This window comes from Pecten maximus, chromosome 18 (assembly GCF_902652985.1).
Source record: "Pecten maximus chromosome 18, xPecMax1.1, whole genome shotgun sequence".
NCBI lineage: Eukaryota > Metazoa > Mollusca > Bivalvia > Pectinida > Pectinidae > Pecten > Pecten maximus.
The window spans coordinates 14,676,762-14,697,183 of record NC_047032.1 but is presented as its reverse complement, the minus strand read 5'-3'; the positions used below and the strand labels follow the sequence as shown (position 1 = coordinate 14,697,183).

At 33.9% G+C, this 20,422-nt stretch overlaps 1 protein-coding gene across 31 annotated transcripts in view; it reads left to right on the top strand.

The window, feature by feature from the left end:
- Positions 1 to 20,422, top strand: part of LOC117316684 (cytosolic carboxypeptidase 3-like) — a 186,846-nt gene that overhangs the window by 90,920 nt on the left and 75,504 nt on the right. Inside the window, exon 1 of one of the 31 annotated variants that reach the window (XM_033871421.1) lies at positions 9,472 to 10,367. The exons of the other annotated variants lie outside the window; for them this stretch is intronic. The gene's annotated coding sequence lies outside the window, so the exon portion shown is untranslated. Of the gene's footprint in view, positions 1 to 9,471; positions 10,368 to 20,422 lie in introns of those variants that run through there. 31 annotated transcript variants of the gene reach the window in all.

The following is a 20,422-nucleotide window of genomic DNA, read 5'->3' as shown; positions in this document are numbered from 1 at the left end:
AGTAAACGACCAGTACCTCTGAAAACGGCCCTTTTCAGGGCCGACCTCTCTTCACGAAATGTGAAAAAAAATTGAAAATGCACAACCTAATATTTCAAAACGCCAATCGTACGTATTACGTAGTTTCACTCGGGCAACAAACGGTCATTTTTGTACACGTGTTGTTGCAGCAGTACAAGATGGAGAATATTACATTCGGTATTAAACTAACATTATTTTTTATGTTTCTGGTATCAACAGGATATTCTTTTTATATTAGAAAAGACATAAGCAAACTGATGATGTGGGACAAACAGCACGACACCTAATTTGCTAGTTACGTGACTCCGCCTATTGACAGATTTCGTCACCTGTCACCGTCTTCCAATGAACACAAGTAGGCGGAGACGCGGGTTAGTTGACAGCTAGACAGGCGCCAAAGTTATATAAACTAATCCAATTAGACTACACCGCAGGTGGGCGGAGTCACGGATAGATGATCTGTCGTGTCAGATGATCACTTGTCTCAATGATTGTTATATTCAATATTAATGCATATATTGATCACTTGGAAACTGTATGTATGTATTCATGGTCATGATGAAATAATAAGATTTTGTAAGTATTGTATTTCAGGTTTCAGATTTGAAATTCTGTAATTAACATATCCCACGGACAGTGAAGTGATCACCGAAGGCTGGATTCACAAAATACATCGATATACATTCGTCCGATTGCAATGAAATGTCGCACGATGTTAGATATTAGTACAATTTGTATGTTACAGAAAAAGAATACTCTAAACATATTAATTAACGAATTCCTGGGCGTGCAAAAGTCACTGGACACCGATATATGTATTTAATTCTATACAATTTTTCATTAAAAGGACGTCATTTTCATTTAAATTAATTTTGTAAGATGGGTACGACTTCGCCAATTTCCCTGGGTACGAGCCCGCCAATTTTAAGTACGATTCCGCCAACGTTGGGTGCGATTCCGCCAATTTTGGGTACGAGTTTGTTCGGGTACGGGTTGGAAAGGGTACGAGTTAGCCATAATTCCGTACTGAATTCGTACTCAGTAGGCATTGAGAAATTAGCGGTCCACCTAATGTCCTATGAGGTTTTTTGCACGCCCTGCAATTCGGTAAGTGATATTTTAAGATTATATTTTCTGTATCATGCAGATGAACATAGAACCTATAACATGCAAAATTTGATTTTGATTGTACAGGCGAAGTTAAATGCAAGGTGAGTGTCCCGCGAGGTGTTCGCACGCCACATGATTTTGAAATGTGCCGATCAATTACAGTATGTACCAGTACCACCTAGTGAGTGTCCTGTGGCGCCGTACCTTGACGTATCGGTTACTGTCACTGATTTGGTCACTGATGATTTAACTGCCAAAATTTAAAAACTACATGTTTGTCCGTTATATAAGAATTATAAATAATATTCACATTTCCCTCCACAAGTTCGTTTATAAGAATTATAAAAGAAATAACTTCAAACGTATTTCTCTCCTATATCCGTTTATAAGAATTATAAAAGAAATAACTTTATCACACTCAACATTAATATCGGGGCTGTATTGAAACCCCATACTTAACTGCTATACCCCGCCACACTTCCTACATATATGTGTCGAACAGACTTAGTCATATAGTAAATCCGATGTCCTTTCAATGGAACAGATATTATTTTGGAATTTGGTGGTATTTTCTGAACTAGATTATTTTTTTTTATAATTATATTCTATATATCATGCATGTATTGTCACAGTAAAACTTATAGAGTTCGCACCATAGTGGAGCTCATGCTTGAATTTCTCTTCTGTGTCAATTGCACAATGTGTTTTTATATACATGTATATACAAATAGATAAAATATTGTTTTAATATCCAACTGCATATACAAATAGATAAAATATTGTTTAAATATCCAACTGATTGTTCAATTTATCGTGATCTTTAGCCTGTAATTATATAAATATCATGGAAGCATCCAACTTATACCTGCAATTAATGCGAATTAGACAAAAAAAATCATGCAAGTGCTGATTAATTTTTTAGTTATATTTGCGAGTAATATATATATAAGTTAATAACAAGTGCTACCGAAACCAGAGACATAATTTTCTATTATAACGGGCCGTATATAACATTAACATCTTTCTAATTTTCTATTATAACGGGTCATATATAACATGTAAAATTTGAATAATTTCCCGTTATAACGGGTTGTTTATAACTTGTAAAACATTTGAATAATGTTCTATTATAACGGGCCGTTTATAACATGTAATGACTTACATAATATCCTTCGGATGGTATATATAAAAATACATTGTTCCATTGACACAGAAGAGAAATTCAGAATGGCCATTTATGGTTCGAACTTTATAAGTTTTACTGTGACAATACATTCATAATAGAAGTTTGAAATTAATTTCAAACATGATGTGAAAAAAATGTTGAAGAACTTAAATTCTTTCTTGCCAAAACAGCGAGAGTAATTTTTCAACATATCTACTTGACCTCCCTTCTAAGCTAGCTTATTCCTATTGTAAATTTCGAATTTGTAACATTTAATTACCAATCGAATACAGAAGATGGAATAACATCCTAAGAGAAAATAGAATCTGTAGTCTTCGTAACCTGAATGAAATAGGAGACGAATTCCATTACCTATTAAATTGTATCATCAAATAGCATTAAACAGAAAAAAATATGTATTTAGATACTATTATGAAAGACCTTGTCATTAAAATTTAATACACTTTTTAATTTTGTAGTAGACGATGAATTGAAATCACTTGTGAAATCAATTAAAGAAATGAGTATACGACTCAACAATATTTAACATAATCTCTTGCTTAACAAATGTATCGATGTATTATATCATATGTCCTGTACAAATTTTGTATGTATATACAAATGTAATTCTCTAAACTTTATATGTTTATGAGAATAAAATATTGTCATTTCTCAGTTTTGGGTATATGAAGGAGCCAATTAAGGTTAATTATTCTATAGGCAAATCTTCGAAACTCACTGAATTAAAAAATATATATCTGTTTGATTTGAACAAAATATGCATTTCCTTCAAGCTCCGTGTACGTACTAACAAGCAATTATTAGCACGTGCCGATTAAACCGCCAAAAATCACGGACACCTGTGGTGCAGTGACAGGTGTGTGACGAGTTTGTGAGCCGTAATTTCACACCTGGTATTTACGTAATTCTCCGAACATGTTTGTATATCATTTTAGTCCTGTTTTAAGAGAAGACATCACTTACGACACATCAATGAAACGTAAAATCTCACGGATCCCAATCACTTCACGATATGTATACAATTAAAAAAAAAACACAAAAAAACATACACTTTAATTGTTGCGAGTTTAATAAGTTTTAGTTTTAATCGTAATTAGTCACGGTCAACTTAATTGTAGGCCTATACTTTTTCATCATAAAAACAACCAAGTTAAAACTATGGTTTTAATCAGAGACTTATGTACATACAGAATACATGGTCAGTGTCTTAAAATATAAGCTGTATTTTGGCGAGGGTAAATAAAGACCACTTTTGTCTTTCTGTCCCGAGCCAAAAATACAGCTGATATTTTAAGACACTGACCATGTATTCTATTTATCCTACAGCAGTCATCAAAATAATCATCAAAAGTCATCATTTTGAAGTGAAACGGTGTCAAAAATGATTGAAATATGTTCGCCTTTTCAACGTAGTTTCACTTTCAAGTAGCTCAGTCGAACTTACGCACGTGCTAAGATTCCAAAATACAACTGTTTTCCGTCACTGCCGTATACAGCGAAAATATATATGGTGGGTGTATTCCGACATTGCGGTGGCATTTGCACGATAAACATCTATATATGTCTCTGTTTTAATAAGTAACTATGATATGTACCTGTACGCAAACTATCAATAATGTTATAATTTTTGGAAATCACCTTTACATGAATCTGTCTCAGACATTTAATCGTCGGCAATCCATGAGACCATGACATGTTAAAAACGGGATGAAAATATGTTTCTGTAGAAGTACATTGTAAGTTCCAACACCGATTTTTCATTCTGGAGATATTTAGTCTATTGTACATCATAATTAATCTACAATATATTTTTTACCTTTTGAATGAATTAAGTGTCCTTCATGACTAAAAGCAGATAATGCGTTAGTTTACTGTACGTGTGTATCGTCTTTACTCCCAAACCAGAGTATCCAGACCTGATTCATTGTTGGTATGTTTATTTGAATACCAATTTGCGAATAAAATCGCAAATTATTTTAGAAAAAAAATGATGCCGCGTTCCTTTTTATAGTAATGATTTATAGTAAGAAATGGTAAACACATAACTAATATACATTAATTGGTGATTGACAAAATATTGAATCGTGTATTACATATGTATGTCCTTTGAATAACACACACTTACCTGCGATAACGTAGCTCTGGACGACGGACGGACAATTTCTGACAGATGGTCGTCGTCAGCCTGCCGGAGAACAGTGATCATGAATTCTCTTACCTGTATACCTGACATGCCCAGTCGCTCATAATAACAATTTTTTTTTAAATTTCAAATTCATTTTATTCTCTTTTCACATATTGACATGATGTATAGAGAAAAACATATTTACAATAATATATATACAATTAAAGTAGTGTTCGTAGTTGATACATGGCACAGTTTCACTACAAAATATTTTCATTCTTATTTACAAAGGAGGACGAATCATGTTGTTAATTAATCTGATAAAAATACACATTTTCATTAGTTTTTTAACATCAGTCATATTCATTAATTTGTTAATTCAATAATATTTGGTCTCGACCAATAGTATTTGTCTATATATAAAATAACAAAAACAACGCACATTCTATTATTGTTTTTAAGCAATTAAATATAGATAAACATATACACAAGCACAATGACATAACCCGGACATGTATCGAAGTGTGTCGGTCATAAAACGACACTAATTTCTGAATGTCTGTATGTGCAGTACCGCATACGTCCAATTTCTGAAAAGCAAATATAATACAATCACACACACAATAACTTACCTGTATAGGCTTGATGCGATCGTTGACATGTCCGGTCGGACACAATAACAAAAAGTCAAACGATTTGTATTTGAATTTTCTGTTTTTATTCTTATTCCTGAAGTATGTACAGTACAGTAAAACATATGTTCCGTGAAGTATGACTTTAGAGTTACCTTTTCTTGTTAAGCGCCATCTATCGGGATCTATCGATTACCGCATGGCTCTCTGAGACTCGGAACGTGAAGTTGATGCGTGTAAGCAAACAATTTACTTCGGAATCTATACGGTATCATAACGCTGCAATATTGAAACAAAACGATTAAACAACACCTTATTTACGGAGTAATCAATGTGGAAGGAGTTGATGTCTATGATTATTCTCATTTTTTTTCTAGGGCGGCCTTCGGTAAACATTAAAACAACATAAATCTACGACCGCAGCATCGTATGGCCAAAATGATCGCTTCAAAGGTGAATCATTTTCGAGTGCTATGATATATTTCAATGACAAAATCAATTAAATACAGGGCCGTGTTGAAGCCACTTAAGCTATGATCTTTAATTTTACGTAATGACCGCCGGGTGATGAAACATGCAAACAAACTAGAAAAAAATTGAACACGTTCGTTTTTTAGATTGAATTTTAATGTTTAATAATACACTTGAATTTCTTTCCGACTGCTGTTGATACCTGAAATATAAAATAAGACACTGTTACATAAATGTGATGACATAAATGTGATGACTTTACACTAAACATCAAGCTACACGTATAATAGGCCTACTGACAGAGTGACCATGTCAGACCAGAACACAGGTAAACACTGGCTGATCGGCACTCGCCTAAGGCTACCCCACGCTGTGTGGGCGTTGGTGCGTGACATGATCACACCGGTACGTTTAAAAATGTTATGCCTAATTTCCTCATGGTTTATACCTAATCTCCTCACGAAATGCCTAAATTCCTCAGTTAGGCCTAAAATCCTCGTGGAAGTTCTAATTTCCTTATTTTGTACCTAATCTCCTCGTGGAATGCCTAATATAATCGGGAATGCCTAATTATTAGGCATTCCACGAGGAAATTAGTACTTTTCTGGGTACCAGTGAGAGTCAATATTGGTATACCAACTCAATGGATTTATGTGGAGTTTACCTACTTACAACAATCGCATGTCCGATCAGTACCTTGTTCGACTAGAAATTAAATAGATTTTCAAATGAAGTGTTCTCTTATTAAGTCCAAGAATGAACTTCTTAAGGTGTTTTTCTTAAGACATTTATATGCCAGATGTTTGTTTACCAAAGTAAAATGGGGTAAAAGTCGCAAAATATTTTCCATCAATGTTAATAATCAAATTTAAATTTTTTTTTTTTTTTTTTTAAATCTAATTTTAATGAAATAATTATATAACACCTCTTGTCCTTATTTAGAGGACAATATTTTGAAGAAAAAAAAAGAAAAAGAAGAAAGACATACAATGAATTTAGAAATATGGAGAGAATTGGAGGAGCATATTTGAGTATTGTAATGGTATTTTTCAAAGAGATTGTGTCACAGTATTAATTAATTGTTTTAATTTCAACATCAAATGATAATGAATATTAAATACTTATGATATGCAAATTCAAGTCCACATATTTTTAATCAGACTTGATGTTAAAACCATTTTTGACAGAATTAATTGTGTACATAGTTTGTAAATCAAATAAAAATTATTGAACTTTTTAAGTGTATGAAATTCAAATCACAATGATTTTTTAAAGATTTAAAACTGATTGAAAATATTTAAGTGTATATATAAAGCTCAGTTAAATCTAAAATCGTGATACATTAGCGTGTTCATGTGAGGTTGTCCTGTACTTCTGTTGATTAAGGTCGGCAAAATCAGTGAAATCTCAACGATCCTATGTTTATCTAAAGGAATTCTAAACCAATGAAATAAAGTTTGATATTTGGTTATGGGAGTCTGTTATCAAAGAGAGATCAGAAATAATGAATGGGCTCGAGGTCGGTATGAATCGGTGCTGGCCAGAAATTCAAACGTTTTCACGACCGTGTTGGTATTACTGGACACAGGTATACTGTATAAACATGCAATGTTTGTCATTAGCGAATCAAATAAAGCTTGTCAGTTTTTAAAAGCAATATAAGACTTTCTCAATTCCACCGATTGTGTGGTGTTCCGATACTGTATTGTGTGGATGGGGATCATTGTGCTGACTATATATATATACACAGGCAACAATTAGAACTCGTAAGAAAGCTGGCTAGAGATTTTAAGTTTTCCTTGTATAATATCAAAGATTCCATTCTCTGCTGATTAAACTCATAGATATCTACCAGTGGTATCAATTGGATGTATTTTTGATGGCGACTCAATTTTTTTAGGTTTTGTGCTGGAGAATAACAAAGACAGAGGTTAATGAAAATGGTGACAACTTTAATTTGTGGGAAATCTTTGAATGTGAAGTGTGGTTTTATATGTCTTATCAACAAAGTGATATATGATAGTAAGAGAGAATGAAGCAGATTTCTGATTGGATTTAGACCACAGATGTCTTGAAAGATGTGACTTATTGAAGTTCAACAGAGTTCAGAGTTCATTCAAGAGGTCATCAGTGATCATTTCTGTTCAGCAAATATCAAAGTTCAACAAAGGCCACCAAAGGTCAACTGTGATTATTTATGTTTAACAAAGGTTATAGTTCAACAAATGTCACCAGTCAGGTCAACTAGAGTTCGGCAGTGACAATTTGAAACTGGACTGAATTTTCAAGGATGGAGTTCAAAGGTTGTTATATAATCAGAGATTTTGAAGAAAGTAATATATAGATAATTCAACAAATATCGCTTTAAAGCTCCTCGTATATCATATATAGATATGTTTTATAAAAAAAATGTGTTATATCTTTCTCAGTTTGGAACTCTTTTGTAAAGAGGAGGACTTAGTACTGTAACAGTAATAGTAGCATACCACCTTAACAGTAAATGTTTATGACAGCGGAAGTTATGAGTGTAAACATATTAAGTAGTCTAATTGTATCTATTTACTTCAAGTTTGATTAATCTGGAATATTCAATAAAAAATTAGATATCTTTGAATTTTTTTTATTAAAGTATATTAACTTTTTAAACTTTAATCATTCTAAATTCCGATCTTAAGAAAATTGACAAAATGTATTAACAATCCATTATCATGGCTTCATTATAAGTGTTCTGTTGATGTTTGTCAAAGGAAGGCTCTCCATATTGTCAAAGGTGTTGAACAAGATATTTCAGTAAAAATTCAATACTGTTGAAGTTGATAAAAGTAATAATGATTTTTGCTGCTGGATAGAAAATCTTTTTAAGGACATTTTTGTTCACAAGGACATTTATGAAGATTTCAATATGAGACTAAATTGAAGAAAAAAAAATACTCGATATATTTTTCAATTACTGAAAACCAGATACTAGGTCATTGTGCATGTGAATGTTTTGGCATATTTTTGTATATTTTTGTATAGTTTGATTTTCTACTGAAGAAAACTGAAAAAAAAATTGAATCGCTGAACAATTCTTCTCTACGTATAGGTGACCGATTAAGTATATTTCATTACAAAAAATGTGTACTTGAATTTTGAAGTAAGTGAAAAAAACAAAAATCAATGTACCATGTTTAAAAATTCAGGAAGTGGCTTATCCATAGATGATTATAAATACCTCTGAATTAGATTGTAGGGATAAAATGAACTAGAGTATTTTTCCTTATAATCTTACATCACAAACTGAAGAATTAGATTTTGTTATTGTATGTTACCAAAGGTCTAAATCCTCTAGCTGTTATATAAGAGATCCGGGTGTAGACAGTCTATGGAGACAATCAAGTGCCCAGCAGTTCTGGGACAAAGGATTTAGAGAAAAAACCTTTACACAAAAGTTTGGTCATGTGATGTAAAAGTTTATTTGAACGGCTCAGTGAGAAGTCTGATTAGGTGGTTTAGAAATATGTGATACGTTAAGTTATCAAAATTTATTTAATGCTATTTATAAACTGTGTACACAGGGATTTCGCAGGTCCATGCATTCATGTAGGAATTACGAATTCTATATTCTAGATAATAATGGCTCATCCCTGACGACCAAGCCACTCGTTGATACAAGACTATTCACGGACGCAATTTAAACATCAAGGTGTGAAGTGAGATATATCGGAAATATTAGATACTATGTTTAATTATGGAGGAGTAATGAGTTCGTCTGGCGTGGAATTCTGGGTTCATGTGAATTAATTTTATTAATATATATATATATCGTAAGGATAATTAAGATATATACCACACATGCGATATGAAACTTTATGATATGTAGCAGAGAAGCTGGATTTGAATATCGTCTTATTTAACTCGATCTATTTGATGATCACTACTTGGAAAGACTTACTATAGCTGTTTGTAATACAAGAAAGCTAGCTGGCATGTCATAGTAGCAATTTTCAACAAAGTGACGCAATGTGTTGAAAATTGAAAAATTGGATGGATATTCTCAAACTGTGATATGTATCTGTGTGTAATTGAAATCGATTTCCAATACCAGCTGTTACACGTTTAACAATTCAGTCTGTGAATGTATTATTACTAATGTGACCAATTCTATAAAATTCAGCTATATTTACAGACATATAGAATTGATTGATATCAATTTGCTATACAATTGATCATTTCTGTTATCAACATTAATCGAGATGTTCGTATCTTCTGTGTCGAAACATTTTTAAGGGAATGTGATAAACTTGACATTTATAATTGATAGCTGAACTTGTTCAGATAACGGAAAACTTTCGCTGAAAGCTTTGCATCTGATACAACTAGGACTTGATAAAACTCTGTGACATTCACTGAGTAAACACTGCTTATAGACTTGCTCCGACTGTACTGTCGGGGATTTGGTCTCCATCAATACTTATGTGCAGTTTGTTAAAAAAATTGTCCGTCTTGCCAAGACTCAGTTCAGATACTGCCTGAAGCATTGACAAAGGAATTTAGGGATTAAAATTCTTCTCCAGTCGGAGATGTCAATGAAATCTCTACTTATATTGGGTTATAGTGTTTGAGGAGACCAACTGAGAGTCTGTAAACATGTACAACTCCACCCCATATGCAGATATATTCTTTGTGAAAACATCTGTGTCAGCAAAAAGCTTGATGAAGGTGAGGCAATAAAACAGAGGTGCCAAGTGTCAAAAAGACCGTGACCAATTGGTTTTGTTGTGTCTCGTGGTTAGTGACTGTGGTTTCTTGGAGTGTGATGTAAATGTGCATTCGAAAAAAGGTAAGAAATTTTATATTTCCATTTATTATATATTTTTGAAATGTTTAAAATAACATTTAAAAATACGAAACTTTTTAAGAAATATATTTAATAAAAAGAAAGAAAAAAAAGCTTAATTCCCAAACATCTTAAAACGAAAAATAGTTGCCTAGATAATTGTTTAAAAATGGAATTATGAATGTTAATTTTGTTTTTGTATATTATGTGTAATTTTAATATTCACTTGATTCACTAACGAGGACAGACAGTGACCTTTGACATTTAGAGACATTTTTGTTGACCTGTAATATATAATGCTATTTTTAATCGTAAAACAACCTTAGAAGCTTTTATTTATCAAGTGAAATTATATGTACAGTACAGTATCAGGTAATGTGGTGCCAGCCTGTAATGCAAGTTTGTCTGATATGTCACTCAGTGGGTCACCTTATCCAGGTTTAAACAGAGTTATTGCCCTTGGTTCACAATGTGTCGTCAAATGTCCAGAGTTGAGCACATTTATAAATTCACCTACAATGGCCAAGTTTTGTATGTGAGTGCTGTTATAGATGGTTGACTGTCATATGCTAAATTTGTGTTTTTTTCCCCTACCATATAGAGAGTTATGGCCCTTTGTTTACTATGTGGTCACTTTGCCAGGGCTGGCCTCTCAAATGTATTATACTGTATCACATTATTTCTCATTAGTTCTCTCTTTCTTAGGTGTATTGAGTCTTGGAATATAGCAGGAATTTGTGTAGTGAAATTAAGTAACATCCCAAAATTGAAGTATGCCTCAAAAATATGACATCCAGGAGGCAAAATTGAAGTGTGTCCCAAAAATATGCCATCTAAAAAACAAATTTGAAGTATGTCCCAAAATATGGAATCTGGGGGACTTTGAAGTATGTCCCAAAAATATTCCATCCAGAGGAGAGAATTGAAATATGTATCCGAAATATACCTTCCAGAGGTTGGTTTGTTTTGTTTAACATCCTATTAACAGACAGGGTCATTTATTAGGACATGTCTGGTTTTGGAGGTGGTGGAAAGCCGGAGTATCCGGAGAAAAACAACCAGCCTACTGTCAGTTGTAACCAGGCAACTGCCCCACATGGGTTTTGAACTCGCAACCTAGAGGTGGAGGGCTAGTGATAAAGTGTCGGGACACCTTAACCATTCGGCCACTGGGGCATTCCAGAGGACAAAATTTGAATTATATTCCAAAAAAACATATCTTTAAAAATAAAAGAATTATTGCATAAGGTATAACACATACAGACTTTTACATAATTTGTCCACAATGTGCTTTCCCGAAGATTTCTATTTGAGAAAAAAATAAACGTAAAGGGAGATAACTCTAAAAAATGAGTGTTGGATAGGATATGAATAATTTGGCCTCAGGATAGATGCTATATATATTAAGGGAAAGCTATGATTTCCAAATACAGGTAAGGTACTGTACAGACAGGGTGGAGTTAAAAGTGTTTAGGTTTAGTGTCCGCCCAGATCATCCCGAGTAAACAACACAACCATTATACTTATCTCCCAGCAGGAATCTCGGACCTAAAAAATAGGAAGGATTTATAGCCAGATAAACTAAAAGATTGAGGCCAAGCTGAACCTCAAACAGATTATATGGCGTGCTGACTTAAAAATTTCAGTATAAATTGTGACTGGTTTGGAGTCCTGCTTGATGTCTTTGGTAGTACACTTCAGTGAGATTGTACTATAAATTCTGCATCAGTTTCATGCAACACAAGGAGACAAGCACAAATATACCGCAACCTTCCAAACACACACAAACATACATAGACACATTTCACAAACAGGGTCCAGGCCGTCTTTAGATTAATTTAGTTGTTGATAGGATGTGAAACAGTACTAAACCAAAAACAATCCTTGGTTTTAGAATATATTCTGTAGAACTGGTTTTAGTGGCAGTAAAAACATCTTTTATTTAGATTCTGATTTTGATTTTTTTTTTTTTGGATATTTTTTATGAATCATCAATAATACCATAAGAAAGTTAACGATAAAGATTTTTTTTATAAATCATTACGTAAGTCACATCAGCCTGATATCCTTGAGACATTGAGGACTGATACTGATAATGGAAATGAAGTGCATGAAATTCTTTTTTCAAAATTGTTCAGAGACGGTAATTCACCTTGTGTTTTCTTTTCAGATTCTGATAAAGAAAATTCATAGACTCCGATGGATAGGGGTTAAGAATGTGGCTGTAAATTTAGGGTCGAAACTTTTCAGAAGTTGATAAAAAAAGTACAGAGATTGTATATATATAGCTACTGTATTACAATGCTGATAACATTGTAAATGTCAATGAACGGTTTGTTAGCTTGATCACTGGATAACATTTTTATTTTATTTATCAAATGCTTATAAATGTTTAAGTATTGCAAATCTACATAGGTTTGTTTTTAAGATCATTATCTGAAATCCAAGAAAAATGTCTTATTTTCCTTTTGAGTTTCAAATTTTGAAAATTTTGTTGAAATAATAATAAAAAATGATCTTCTTTACAAGCTGATCATGTTTTTATTTAAAGACTTGAGTGTAGAGAATGCTTAGTGATCTTGGATAGTCTACATCACATTTCTAGAAAAGCTTTTTCTACTGGAAACAACCATGCAATGCAATAAAAACAGATCATTCAATATTAGACAGTAACCAAATTTTTATAAATGTTATTTTGAATTTAAGAACATATTTTAGACTTTAAAACTAAATCCGTTTGTAAATATTCTTTGAGTCCGTAAGGGAATCTTTGGCTTAGAGATTTGAGATATTTGAATTTCGAGGTGTAGATGACTAAACTTCCGTATGAAAGTTTGTATCATTATGACCTAAAGTGATTTAAGCGTCAGAGTTCTAAAGTTAATGGGTTCAGGCAAATTTTGGTTGTCACTTCAAAGTACGCTAGGGTATCCTATTCTCGATTCAAGAAAACACAGCAATATATTACTTTAAATAAATGTTGATATTACCTTATTACCATTCAAGGCTCTTGATCCACCAGTCTTTTCTGTTCAGAAATGAAATCTTATTTAATATATATATAAGGCTGATAGACCTAGCTGGGAGCGAGGAATCCATTTGGAGTGATTTTATTTGTTACTCTTGTTTTGTCTGCTTTAGAGGATTCCTGTCCTTGTCAGATAAAATGAATAAAAAATTTTGATGGTCTAAGCAAAGTCTCTCCTCAAATTTTCATTTTATATCAAAACGGAATCATTTGAATACTTTTTGGAGCCAATTTCCAAGTTTAAATGATGTATACTTGATGTTTCCAGTTATCAATATTTATTCCAATCAAGACCAGAGAAAATCTCCTTTATTGTCTCATATTTCAGTCATTCCCTCCCCTCATTACCAACTCTTCCAAAATGCTCCCTCTTAGATTATATAACTCTATTAAAAGCCAGTTAGGAAAAGGTCAAAGGTCATAACATCAACTTACTTACGGTGGTCCATCAACTTTAAATGCTGATTGGAAGTAATTGATGAATTGTATTTTTTACTTAAGTGCTAAGAAATTAATCAGGGTGGTAATAAAAACTTCCTAATTTTTTTAATGAACCTCCTTAACAGTAAATGTATTATAACAATCATAACAGAAATTAATTATGTAGCATGCCACCTTAACACTAAAGGTAACATACCACCTTAACAGTAAATGTAGCATACCACCTTAAGAATAAAGGTAACCTACCACCTTAAGAATAAAGGTAACCTACCACCTTAACAGTAAACGTAGCATACCACCTTAACAGTAAAGGTAGCATACCACCTTAAGAATAAAGGTAACCTACCATCTTAACAGTAAAGGTAGCATACCACCTTAAGAATAAATGTAACATACCACCTTAACAGTAAATGTAGCATACCACCTTAAGAATAAAGGTAACCTACCACCTTAAGAATAAATGTAACATACCACCTTAACAGTAAATGTAGCATACCACCTTAAGAATAAAGGTAACCTACCACCTTAACAGTAAAGGTAGCAAACCACCTTAAGAATAAAGGTAGCATACCACCTTAACAGTAAAGGTAGCATACCACCTAAACAGTAAAGATAGCATATCACCTTAAGAATAAAGGTAGCATACCACCTTAACAGTAAAGGTAGCATACCACCTAAACAGTAAACATAGCATACCACCTTAAGAATAAAGGTAGCATACCACCTTAACAGTAAAGGTAGCATACCACCTAAACAGTAAAGATAGCATACCACCTTAAGAATAAAGGTAGCATACCACCTTAACAGTAAAGGTAGCATACCACCTAAACAGTAAAGATAGCATATCACCTTAAGAATAAAGGTAACCTATTACCTTAACAGTAAAGGTAGCATACCACCTTAACAGTAAAGGTAGCATACCACCCTAAGAATAAAGGTAACCTACCACCTTAACAGTAAAGGTAGCATACCACCTTAAGAATAAATGTAACATACCACCTTAACAGTAAAGGTAGCATACCACCTTAACAGTAAAGGTAGCATACCACCTTAACAGTAAAGGTAGCATACCACCTAACAGTAAAGCTAGCATATGCTATCTTAACACTGCTATTGTAATTCTAAGGCAATGAATCGTTAATTTCATAATTCATTTACAAGGCCCAGTCCTAAGATCAATATCCTTGAGAAAGTTGGTAAATATGACGAAGACATGCAGGTGTTTATTGGTAATTTACTGATTTATTATGATTTCATTAACAAACATGAAATAGTGTTTTCACCCAGAGACCTTGAAAAATTGTTTTGGCTAAATTGCAAAGTTACTGTAGACGCAAAAAAAAAAAAATGTAATTCACAGGGTTAAAATCCTCAGAATTATGACAAAGACACAAGATCAGACATGAAGTATGATTTCAACATAAAGTGTTTGTGAATATTGGCCTTAGAATATCTGGATGTGAAGCTTGATGCTGACAATAAAGCGCTTGCGATATTGGAGAGGTTTATTTTGTTTTTAGCCCACCATCATCAGATGGTGGGCTATTCAAATCGCCCTGCGTCCGTGGTCCGTGGTCCCTCCGTCCGTCCCTCCGTCCGTCCGTCCGTCCCTCCGTCCGTAAACAATTCTTGTTATCGCTGTTTCTGAGAAAGTACTGATGGGATCTTTCTCAAATTTCATATGTAGGTTCCCCTTGGTGCCTAGTTGTGCATATTGCATTTTGGGACCGATTGGAAAACAACATGGCCGACAGGCAGCCATCTTGGATTTTGACAATTGAAGTTTGTTATCTCTATTTCTGAGAAAGTATTGAAGAGATCTTTCTCAAATTTCATATGTAGGTTCCCCTTGGTGCCTAGTTATGTATATTGCATTTTGGGACCGATCAGAAAACAACATGGCCGACAGGCAGTCATCTTGGATTTTGACAATTGGAGTTTGTTATCGCTATTTCTGAGGAAGTACTGAGGGGATCTTTCTCAAATTTCATATATAGGTTCCCTTTGGTGCCTAGTTATGCATATTGCATTTTGGGACCAATCGGAAAACAAAATGGCCGACAGGCAGCCATCTTGGATTTTGACAATTGAAGTTTGTTATCGCTATTTCTGTGAAAGTACTGAAGGGATTTTTCTCAAATTTCATATGCAGGTTCCTCTTTGTTCCTGGTTATGCATATTGCATTTTGAGACTAATTAGAAAACGACATGGCCGACAGGTAGCCATCTTGGATTCTGACAATTAAAGTTTGTTATCGCTATTTCTGTGAAAGTAATGAAGGGATCTTTCTGAAATTTCATATGCAGGTTCCCCTCAGTGCCTAGTTATGCATATTGCATTTTGAGACCAATCGGAAAACAACATGGCCGACAGGCAGCCATCTTGGATTTTGACAATTGAAATTTGTTATCGCTTTTTCTGTGAAAGAACTGAAGGGATCTTTCTCAAATTTCATATGGAGGTTCCCCTTGGTGCCTACTTATGCATATTGCATTTTGAGACCAATCGGAAAGCAAAATTGCTGACAGGCAGCCATCTTGGATTTTGACAATTAAAATTTGTTATCGCTATTTCTCAGAAAGTAATGAAGGGATCTTTCTGAAATTACATATGCAGGTTCCCCTCAGTGCCTAGTTATGCATATTGCATTTTGAGACTAATCAGAAAACAACATGGCTGACAGGCAGCCATCTTGGATTTTGACAATTGAAGTTTGTTATCGCTATTTCTGTGAAAGTACTGAAGGGATCTTTCTCAAATTTCATATGTAGGTTCCCCTCAGTGCCTAGTTTTGCATACTGGGACCAATACGAAAACAACATGGCCGACAGACAGCCATTATAGCTAAATCTTAAATTCTATATATATATGTTCCCCTTGTTTGAATAGTACTAGAGGGCTGTTTCTGAATTTACACAGATAAGTAAGACTTAGAGGAAGGGAAAAGTAGGGAAAAAGAATCAATGGTGGGAAGTATTAAGTGCTAAGAAATTAATCAGGGTGGTAATAAAAACTTCCTAATTTTTTTAATGAACCTCCTTAACAGTAAATGTATTATAACAATCATAACAGAAATTAATTATGTAGCATGCCACCTTAACACTAAAGGTAACATACCACCTTAACACTAAAGGTTGCATACCACCTTAACAGTAAAGGTAACCTACCACCTTAACAGTAAAGGTAGCATACCACCTTAACAGTAAAGATAGCATACCACCTTAACAGTAAAGATAGCATACCACCTTAACAGTAAAGGTAGCATACCACCTTAACAGTAAATGTAGCATACCACCTTAACAGTAAAGGTAACATACCACCTTAACAGTAAAGGTAGCATACCACCTTAACAGTAAAGGTAACATACCACCTTAACAGTAAAGATAGCATACCACCTTAACAGTAAAGGTAGCATACCACCTTAACAGTAAACGTAGCATACCACCTTAACAGTAAAGATAGCATACCACCTTAACAGTAAAGATAGCATACCACCTTAACAGTAAAGATAGCATACCACCTTAACAGTAAAGGTAGCATACCACCTTAACAGTAAACGTAGCATACCACCTTAACAGTAAATGTAGCATACCACCTTAACAGTAAAGGTAGCATACCACCTTAACAGTAAACGTAGCATACCACCTTAACACTAAAGGTAACATACCACCTTAACAGTAAATGTAGCATACCACCTTAAGAATAAAGGTAACCCTACCACCTTAACAGTCAATGTAGCATACCACCTTAAGAATAAAGGTAACCTACCACCTTAACAGTAAAGGTAGCATACCACCTTAACAGTAAATGTAGCATACCACCTTAACAGTAAAGATAGCATACCACCTTAACAGTAAAGGTAGCATACCACCTTAAGAATAAAGGTAACCTACCACCTTAACAGTAAAGGTAGCATACCACCTTAACAGTAAAGTTAGCATACCACCTTAAGAGTAAAGGTAGCATACCACCTTAACAGTAAAGGTAGCATACCACCTTAACAGTAAAGGTAGCATACCACCTTAACAGTAAAGGTAGCATACCACCTTAAGAATAAAGGTAGCATACCACCTTAAGAGTAAAGGTAGCATACCACCTTAACACTAAAGGTAACATACCACCTTAACAGTAAATGTAGCATACCACCTTAAGAATAAAGGTAACCCTACCACCTTAACAGTCAATGTAGCATACCACCTTAAGAATAAAGGTAACCTACCACCTTAACAGTAAAGGTAGCATACCACCTTAACAGTAAATGTAGCATACCACCTTAACAGTAAAGATAGCATACCACCTTAACAGTAAAGGTAGCATACCACCTTAAGAATAAAGGTAACCTACCACCTTAACAGTAAAGGTAGCATACCACCTTAACAGTAAAGTTAGCATACCACCTTAAGAGTAAAGGTAGCATACCACCTTAACAGTAAAGGTAGCATACCACCTTAACAGTAAAGGTAGCATACCACCTTAACAGTAAAGGTAGCATACCACCTTAAGAATAAAGGTAGCATACCACCTTAACAGTAAAGGTAGCATACCACCTTAAGAATAAAGGTAACCTACCACCTTAACAGTAAAGGTAGCATACCACCTTAAGAATAAAGGTAACCTACCACCTTAACAGTAAAGGTAGCATACCACCTTAACAGTAAATGTAGCATACCACCTTAAGAATAAAGGTAACCTACCACCTTAACAGTATAGGTAGCATACCACCTTAACAGTAAAGTTAGCATACCACCTTAAGAGTAAAGGTAGCATACCACCTTAACAGTAAAGGTAGCATACCACCTTAACAGTAAACGTAGCATACCACCTTAACAGTAAAGGTTGCATACCACCTTAACAGTAAAGGTAGCATACCACCTTAACAGTAAAGGTAACATACCACCTTAACAGTAAATGTAGCATACCACCTTAAGAATAAAGGTAACATACCCACCTTAACAGTAAAGGTAGCATACCACCTTAACAGTAAAGGTAGCATACCACCTTAACAGTAAAGGTAGCATACCACCTAACAGTAAAGCTAGCATATGCTATCTTAACACTGCTATTGTAATTCTAAGGCAATGAATCGTTAATTTCATAATTCATTTACAAGGCCCAGTCCTAAGATCAATATCCTTGAGAAAGTTGGTAAATATGACGAAGACATGCAGGTGTTTATTGGTAATTTACTGATTTATTATGATTTCATTAACAAACATGAAATAGTGTTTTCACCCAGAGACCTTGAAAAATTGTTTGGGCTAAAATGCAAAGTTACTGTAGACGCAAAAAAAAAAATGTAATTCACAGGGTTAAAATCCTCAGAATTATGACAAAGACACAAGATCAGACATGAAGTATGATTTCAACATAAAGTGTTTGTGAATATTGGCCTTAGAATATCTGGATGTGAAGCTTGATGCTGACAATAAAGCGCTTGCGATATTGGAGAGGTTTATTATGTTTTTTATTCATTGTCTATGCATTCGAATAATAAATGTTTAGTTTATATTAATAACAAATGTTAAATAGTCCAAATCAGATTCACTTCAATAACTTCACACCCTGTAAAGATCCGATTCACTTCAATAACTTCACACCCTGTAAAGATCAAAACGTACATCATAAATCCTGTATTGAGCCAAAGGATTCATAATCTCCATCTTAAAGTAGGGGTTCGTTTATTATAGGAAAATCATACAGCATTTGTTGGTTCTTCTACTACCGTATTTGTTAAATAAGCCTGGCCCACACATAAGCCTCCTTCTTTGATTTTTGCAAAATCATCAATAATAAAAAGTTTTATATGGTAAAAGTGGTCCACAAATGTTTACTGATTAAGCCCTCCTTAAAGCTGTATTTTCTGGCTTATTACCAGACATGGGGTTTTCATCAGACATATGAGCTTGTTAGCAGACATGGGCTTATTACGAGATATGGACTTATTGCCAGACATAGACTTAGATTATCATCGGAGACATGGTTGAGACATTTTATTACCAGACATGGGCTTGTTGTCAAATATTTATTGTTGTAAGTAAAAATTAAGTTCTGTATAATTATAAAACACATTATTAGTTTTACAAAGAAATCAATGTAGATATATAGATATATATACTGGATCAACAACAGGTTTCATACTAATACACTGTTATTGAACTCGTCTTTCAGAACAATTAGTAAAAGTTCTTTATTTCATATTCTGAAATTGGATGTGACCTGGACTATGTTTAAAGGGTTGTCTTTTGTAGAAAAGAAGTATTTCTCAACAGCACTTGTAAACAAAATTGGGTCATGTGGTCTTAGCAAACAGCTGGAGTACTCTTAATTTGTCTTACTTATATTTGCAGTATTGTAAGCGATAGGGGTACTCAACATTGTCTCATTATGGTTGTGAGCATTTGTGTTGATAATCCCATCTCGAAGTGAGTAAATATTTGGAAATAAAACATTTAACCATGTAGACCTAAAGAAAGATAAACCGATATAAACTCTGGAAACCGAATACTCCGATTTGGAATCAAGGTCATGTTTAAAAGTGTTAAACCCACGTAATGTGGGAGGTGTTTGTGTAGATGTATTCTGTGTAAA